The sequence below is a fragment of the Brassica napus genome, chromosome C2 (genome assembly GCF_020379485.1).
Source record: "Brassica napus cultivar Da-Ae chromosome C2, Da-Ae, whole genome shotgun sequence".
In the NCBI taxonomy this organism is placed as follows: domain Eukaryota; kingdom Viridiplantae; phylum Streptophyta; class Magnoliopsida; order Brassicales; family Brassicaceae; genus Brassica; species Brassica napus.
Genome location: NC_063445.1, coordinates 48,593,591 through 48,601,911, shown reverse-complemented (window position 1 = coordinate 48,601,911; position 8,321 = coordinate 48,593,591). Strand labels below are relative to the sequence as shown.

At 36.2% G+C, this 8,321-nt stretch overlaps 1 pseudogene; it reads right to left on the bottom strand.

Annotated features, from left to right (window-relative positions):
* Window positions 1-1,717: 1,717 nt before the first annotated feature.
* Window positions 1,718-2,856, bottom strand: LOC125581940 (annotated as a pseudogene).
* Window positions 2,857-8,321: the final 5,465 nt, after the last annotated feature.

The following is an 8,321-nucleotide window of genomic DNA, read 5'->3' as shown; positions in this document are numbered from 1 at the left end:
GGGTAGATGAGGAAGAACAAGGAGGAGGGGCACTGGTAAATTCAAAAGGCGGAGCAGAATGTTGAACAACGATCATATATATGTTTATGACTAAGTTTGTAAGTCTCATGATTTTGTGAATTGCCTTTTGGTGGATTGTATCTTTAATCGTTGTAGTGTTTACTTTTTTATTTGGTGGAAGGTGTCGAAAACAATCTATGGTCAATTTTATTATTTGCTATCAGTACAACAATATAATTATTCCGAGAAAATGTAGAATATTACTCGGCTCATATTAAGTTATAATATTATTTAGGCATATAAATTTTCATTTTGCAGTATCAATTGCATTCCAGTGTGGTCAATTTAATTGCAACAGCCACTGGTTGCCATCTTTTTATTTTATTTTCTGATTGTGAATAGTTTCGATCTATGATTCGTTTACTCTTCGTGTTGGCAATTTCTTTTCCTGTGTTGACGATTTTTTAGTGAAAATTTCAACCAAGTTCAAAACTGATTATCAATTCTATCCTTCTCTTACTTGGGAGAACCTAAACAAAGTCCTGCTTCCGAGTAAGTCCATATATAATCCCTCTTTCGCAAATCATTTGTATCCCGTATACTGTATTTTGATATATCTTCCTCTTGGGTTAACCTTCACTATACTTACTACTCCAATCGAGTTTAATTTAAAAACTCTATATGATATATTGGTATAGTTTTTTTTTTTGAAATAATGATTTGAAGATTAAAAGGGACTTATTGATTCAATGCAGCTATTTAGATCAAATTTCCAATAGTTATTTTGTTTAATATAATAAATATTTAGTTGTTAACTATTTTCTGTGCGCTTTTGTATTATGTTATAAATGTCTAAACATCTATCACAAAATTTCGGTGAGAATTTAACGGCTTATTAGTTTATAGTCATTTTTTCAAGTTCAACACATAATATATACTGAGTACGAAAAAAACATGATAATCCAAACTTATCAAATTTAAGTTGCCCAACATATCAAGATACAATACTTTAATATTATTGTTTCCGGTTTACACAACTAATAATTAACCGACCTAATAATAAATTTTACTCAAAAATATTTACTTAATCTATAATTACAAGTTTGTCTCTTTCCTCACGATACTCTTTTGATTCATCCAATTCCAGAAAACGACTAAAAATTATGTGATGGCCCCGTGAAAAAAAATACTTATCAATACGGCATGGTATATTTAGTCTTCAAATATAATAACATATACAGAATTTAACTAATATGTATATTTTAAAATATAACAATTTATATTGAATATTTACTCTAACTACTTACATAATTTTCAAAAAATCATCCCGTCCGTAGGGCGGCCCGGCCCCAGTAGGAAAATAAAGCATGTTACAACTTTTTATAATAGAAAATAAAGCTAGTATATTATTTTCATTAACTACTTTTTAAGAACATACTTCATTTAATTTATAAATAGACTATTAGTGCAAAAAAGAAATGATGAAGTTTTATATATAATTTTCTTAATTGCTACTAATAAATACTATAAATAATCATGCATAAGAATATATAAATAGTTTGGCAACTAAGATTAATTGGGTTCTAGGATTGTCATTTTTAGATTCGATTAAAATAAATGAAAACTAAAAATCATTGACCAATAAAATTATAAGGATTTTTCTCAAACTGTCTGTATGAATGACAAGTCAGCAGAAATCACTAAAGTGACTTCTCAATTAATATACAAGAGGATTAGTGGTTAGAGGTTGATATAGAAGGAGCTTTTGGGAACAGGGTTTTGAGAGCATCACTATGGTACTTTTCTTCGAAACTGCCATAAGGATGAGGGGCGAAGAATTACAATGATGAGTTTCTTCAAACCAAGTGGAGGTAATAATATTGTTCAAGTAAAAGGAGAAGATCAACAATGCCCCTCCTGTGTTGTTGTTAGTGACCCTCCAAACGTGTTGCATGCCATCTCCATTTTCAACTGAAATCCACACAAGACCACGGTCATCGTTCTAGGCTGCACATATGCATATTAATAGATGATGATGATCAGGATGACGATGATGCCTCAATAATTGGGTTTGGTACGACTTGAAACATCTCCATGTGAAGATCAAAAGCAATCAACTTCGTCTTTTCATGGGTGAACCAGTACTAAAGCCAACCCATTGCAAAAGTTGGTTCTTGGTTATGATCTATCCGATGTCTCCATTCCTTGACTCAAAAATCGAAAACCTCACAGTGAGATGTTGTTGTTGTTAATGTTATGTAACCAGACTAATTTGTATCTCCTGTGACATAGTCTTTTTCAAATCCTGGTAGAGAAAACTCCACCTTGTTGTCTGAATGCACTAGCTGAATCCTGGCAAGAGGGATCGTCAATGACCATTTAGTGGCTGGGTTCATCACTTTAATTGGTATTTTTAAGTCAAATGCATAGAAGCAAAAAAGACCATCCACACTCTTGGAAACTAACATACTCCTGTTCATTACTAGTATGATACTTTTCTTCTTCTTCCACTTCAACTAGACAAGCCGAAGACCACTCCAACCACATTGTTTTTAGAGCAACTTTTGCCTTATCGCAGCTTCTATCGGCCTAGAGACAGAGAATTTTTGGTTCTAGGGTTTTGCAGCATATATCTCTCCCTGAACGAGTTATGCGTTATCATACGTCTCCGGTGTTTAGACACGGCTTGGAAACTAAAATTAGAGATTTTACTGGAAGACTCAGCATAATCTCTTCTAACCCATCGTCGTTGATTATTATCTCATCAGTCACCTCTCCTCTTCCTCTTTTGCTTTCTCTTTTTGAGGAAAACGATGAAGCAAATTTGTCCTTTTCGTGGCCTTGCTGCATCTCCATCTATTGATGGTATATAAACGATTTGTCTTCTACTTTTGCTTTCTCTTTCTGATCAGGAGAACGAGCAAGTACTGCTCTATGGGTTTAACCGGTGACCATTATAGGAACAATAGGAATGAATAGGAAAAAAAATGCAGAGGAGCAAAATTATAAGAATGAAAAGGAAGATGATTCCTTATCTATTTTTTGGAGGAACAAATTTGTTCTATATTCCTCTAGAATAAAAGGAATAAGGAAAAATGAAAAGGAAAAATTATTCCTTGTAAATGGTAAAAAAAAGGAATAATAAGGAATGCATTATTCCCTTTCATTCCTTGGTCACCAGTAGGCCTGGGCGTTCGGGTACCCGTTGGCATTCGGACGGGTTTTTCGGGTTTTTGGATTTTCGGGTTTACGCTTCTAGGTCCTATACTAAAATTTTTTTAGTACGGGTCGGGTTCGGATAATAACACTTCGGGTTCGGTTCAAAATTGTATTGCATCATAAAACCCATAAAGTAATCATATATCGTACGGATTCGGGTTATATCGGTTCGGTTCGGATATAACCAAAGTAAAAAACAAATTTTTTGAAGTAAAACATAAAGAAAAACATCTAAATTAAATAAAAATTAATCTCACATATAAAATTGATAAAATAACAATAAAATGTTAAATCAAGCATGAAAACAAACATCATTTATAAACAATATGTATTGCCTTATAGAGAGTAGACTTTTTATTTCAATGAGCAAATTATAAAATACTTATTTATAACTAATTGTGTACTTAAAGCATTTATTAGAATTTTAATATTTATTATTATATATAATATTACCACAAATATTGAATTTAATAATTGGAATACTTATATATATTTCAAAATATTTATATTGGCTATTAATTTTGGATTTTTCGGGTTACCCGTTCGGGTTCGGTTAATAACACTTCGGGTTCGGATATTTTTTGTACCACCCTACAAGACTCGTTCGGGTATTTTTACGTTTCGGGTGGGATAACGGGTCGGATTTTTCGGTTCGGGTTCGGTTCGGATTTCGGGTTCCGGATTTTATGCCCAGGCCTAGTCACCGGTTAAGCCATCTTGCTCTTATTTATAGACAGGGTAACTTAGGAATTCTTTTTCAGCCCAATTCCAAAACCCTATAATGAATTGTAACACTTTGTCCTTTTGTTTTGCAAACGGTTATTCTAGTCTTTTTATTTTCCGTTTTGTAGTTATTAGTTGTCGAGTAAATTGTAGTTATAAGCACCCCCAATATTTGTTTCCACGAAGAGAAAAAATAAATGGTATAAATGTTGATCAAACAGAACTACCACTACAAGAAAACGTGTCCATAACAACGAACATTTACGACGAAAATATTTCGTCGTAAATTTACATGGGGTTTACAACGCAATTACGAGGAATCCAACTTTCGTCGTAAACGCCATGTAAATTTACGACGAATAGATTTCGTCGTAAACTCCATGTAAGTTTACGACGAATGTACGTGGAAAGAGAAATACGTCGTAATCATTACATCGACATTACAACGAAACATGTTACCGTTATATTTAGGTGAAAACGTGTATTCAATGTACTTTAACTTACCTAATTTCGTCGTAAAGTCGTTGTAAATAATATGTTAAAACCATGTAAAATATTCCTTGTAAAATCGTTGTTATATTTCAACTACCCAACTCGAAAATTTCTCTATATATATGTCATTTCCCAAAACTCTCTTCCTCACAACACACAAATGGGAGAAAAAAAATCCGAAAAAAAAATCAAAAAAAGAAGATTTCAAAAAAAAATCTAAGAAAAAAATGGCCGGTGGCGGTAGTATTTACGAGTTACGGAGTTGGATGTATTTGCACAAAAATTCCGACGGGAGGGTGACGAACGCATTTCTGAGCGGGCTAGAGACATTCATGCACCAGGCGGGCTGTACACCGATCACACAGGAAAGCGGTAAGATGTTCTGCCCCTGTCGGAAATGCAAGAATTCAAAATTTGCACGTAGTGAAACTGTATGGAAGCATTTAGTAAACAGAGGATTTACACCACAGTACTACATTTGGTATCAACATGGAGAGGGTTATGGGGGAAATGAAGCTAGTAGTAGTAATAATAATTTTGAGGATGGTCATCATAGTGAAGAACCGAATCATTTGCATAATGAATATAATTATCATCAAGATCATGAGCAGATGGTAGATCATGATAGGGTTCAAGATATGATTAGTGATGCATTTTTAGAAACAACTACAACAATAGCTGATGGAACTGGAAATGTAGAAGAACCTAATTTGGATGCAAAAAGGTTTTATGAAATGCTAGATGCTGCAAATCAACCAATCTACACTGGTTGTAGAGAAGGTCTCTCTAAATTGTCTCTAGCAGCTAGGATGATGAATATTAAAACGGATCATAATTTACCTGAGAATTGCATGGATGCATGGGCGGAGTTGTTTAAAGAGTATTTGCCAGAAGACAACGTGTCTGCTGAATCTTATTATGAGATTCAGAAATTGGTTTATAGTCTTGGGTTGCCTTCGGAGATGATTGATGTTTGCATCGACAACTGCATGATCTACTGGAAAGAAGATGACAAGTTAGAAGAGTGTCGATTCTGCAAAAAACCACGATTCAAACCGCAAGGCCGTGGGAGGAATAGGGTACCGTACCAAAGGATGTGGTACCTACCAATTACAGACAGATTGAAAAGATTATATCAATCTGAGAGGACTGCTGCGTCGATGAGGTGGCATGCGGAACATGTCCAGAGAGATGGTGAGGTTGCACATCCATCAGACGCAAGAGCGTGGAAACATTTCAACAAGGTACACGCAGATTTTGCTACAAATATTCGGAATGTCTATCTTGGGTTATGCACCGATGGATTTAGTCCATTTGGAATGTCTGGTAGACAATATTCTTTGTGGCCAGTCATTCTTACGCCGTACAATTTACCGCCGGATATGTGCATGGAACAAGAATTTCTATTTTTGACCATATTAATCCCTGGGCCGAAGCATCCAAAACGGTCTCTTGATGTTTTTCTTCAACCGTTGATAGAAGAGCTAAAGCAATTGTGGTCAGAAGGGGTGAGGACGTACGATTGTTCCTTGAAAAACAATTTTACGATGCGAGCAGTTCTGCTGTGGACGATAAGTGATTTCCCTGCTTATGGGATGTTGTCTGGCTGGACAACACATGGAAGATTATCTTGTCCATATTGTCTTGGATCGACGGATGCTTTTCAACTGAAGAATGGTAGGAAGAGTTGTTGGTTTGACTGTCATCGTCGCTTTCTTCCACTTGCCCATCCGTACAGAAGAAATAAGACATTGTTTCGGCACAAAAAATTGTCAGAGACGGTCCTCCTCCATATCTCACCGGCCAGCAGATCGAAGCAGACATTGATTATTACGGAGCTCAGGAAACAGTTAAAGTTGGAGGAAATTGGCATGTTCCTGGAAATATGCCTGATGGGTATGGTGTGTCTCACAATTGGCATAAGAAGAGTATATTTTGGGAGCTACCCTATTGGAAGGATCTTCTCTTACGCCACAATCTGGATGTCATGCATATTGAGAAGAACTTTTTTGAGAACATCATGAATACATTACTTAACGTCCCTGGGAAGACAAAAGATAACAAAAAGTCAAGGATGGACTTACCTGATATTTGCTCAAGAAGTGAGTTACATATCAAGAGCAATGGAAACGTTCCTGTTCCCATCTTCCGGTTGTCATCAGAAGCCAAAACAACCTTGTTTGACTGGGTTGCATCAGAAGTTAAGTTTCCTGATGGTTATGTTTCAAATCTGTCAAGATGTGTTGAACGAGGTCAAAAGTTCTCCGGAATGAAGAGTCATGATTGTCATGTGTTTATGCAACGACTACTTCCATTTGCTTTTGCCGAGCTCCTTCCAGCAAATGTCCATGAAGCACTTGCAGGTAATTATAAAACGTTAATATATATACATATGTTATGAAATGTTATTAATTTGATTACTTTTGCAATATACAGCCATCGGCGCTTTTTTCAGAGATCTCAGCACACGTACGTTCAAGGAAGAAGTCATCGAACAACTTCATCATAACATTCCGATCATATTGTGCAACCTGGAGAAGATATTTCCTCCTTCATTTTTTGACGTCATGGAGCATCTAGTTGTCCACCTACCGTATGAAGCATTGCTTCGTGGACCTGTTCACAACGGATGGATGTATCCGTATGAGCGACAGATGAAACATTTGAAGGGGAAAGCAAGAAATCTTGCAAAGGTGGAAGGTTCAATAGTTGCGGGAAGTTTGACAGCCGAAACATCTAACTTCACATCATACTACTTTGCTCCAACTGTTCGTACGAGGAAAAGAGTTCCTAGAAGATATGATGATGGTGGAGTACCGACATCATATCCAATTGATGGTGTTCCTGACATTTTCTGCGAAATTGCACGGTTTGGTGGTAAAACGAAAGAAGTATGGTGGTCATGTGAAGAGGATAAACATAGTGCCCACACTTATATTCTGCTCAACTGCGAGGATGCAGTGACCCGTTACTTTGAAAGGTAAATATTTTTGTGAATGTTAATTATATGAATTGCAGTTAATTATGTATGACTTGATTATTTGTTTAATTTGCAGCATGTTTGTATCTCAAGTTGAAGAAGCAATACCAGGAATATCTGCAACTGATGTGGACACACGTAAAGATAAGCACTTTGTCAAGTGGTTAAAATCACAGGTACGTAATATATCTCATACATTGATTAATTAAGTAAGTGTTTTGATACTTCAATATTAATTAAGAATAACTGCTTTTTGCAGGTTGATTATGACGATCCTTATTATCCCGTATGGTTTCACGAATTGGTTCAAGGTCCAGTTGCAAAGGTCACCACATCACCTATGTATTTCACACGAGGATTTACCTTTCACACATACGAGTATGGGAGACATCGGGCAACGAGTAACTACGGAATATGTGTGAAAGGTGAAACGGACTTTTACGGGATCTTGCAGGAGATTATTGAAGTGGAATTTCCGGGGTTATTGAAGCTAAAATGCGTCCTCTTCAAATGTGAATGGTTCGATCCTGTTGTGAACCGAGGGATTCGGTATAACAAATTTGGTGTTGTGGATGTCAATTTTGGGAGAAGATACAACAAATTTGAGCCTTTCATTTTAGCTTCACAAGCCGAGCAAGTTAGCTTCCTTCCTTATCCTCGGCTTCGAACTTCCGGGATAAACTGGTTAGCTGCTATCAAAATTACACCTCGTGGACGCATTGTCGCTGGAGAAGAACCGCCCTTGCAAGAAGAAGACGCTATCAATGAAGTTGAGGTACCAGAACAACCAACTGATGAAATCCTTTTGATCGACCCGCAAAACTTTCAATATGAAGATATTCCCGAAGATGCGACAGATGAAGCACGTGAAGACGAGTTCGAGAGAAGCGACGATGATGATTGTAAT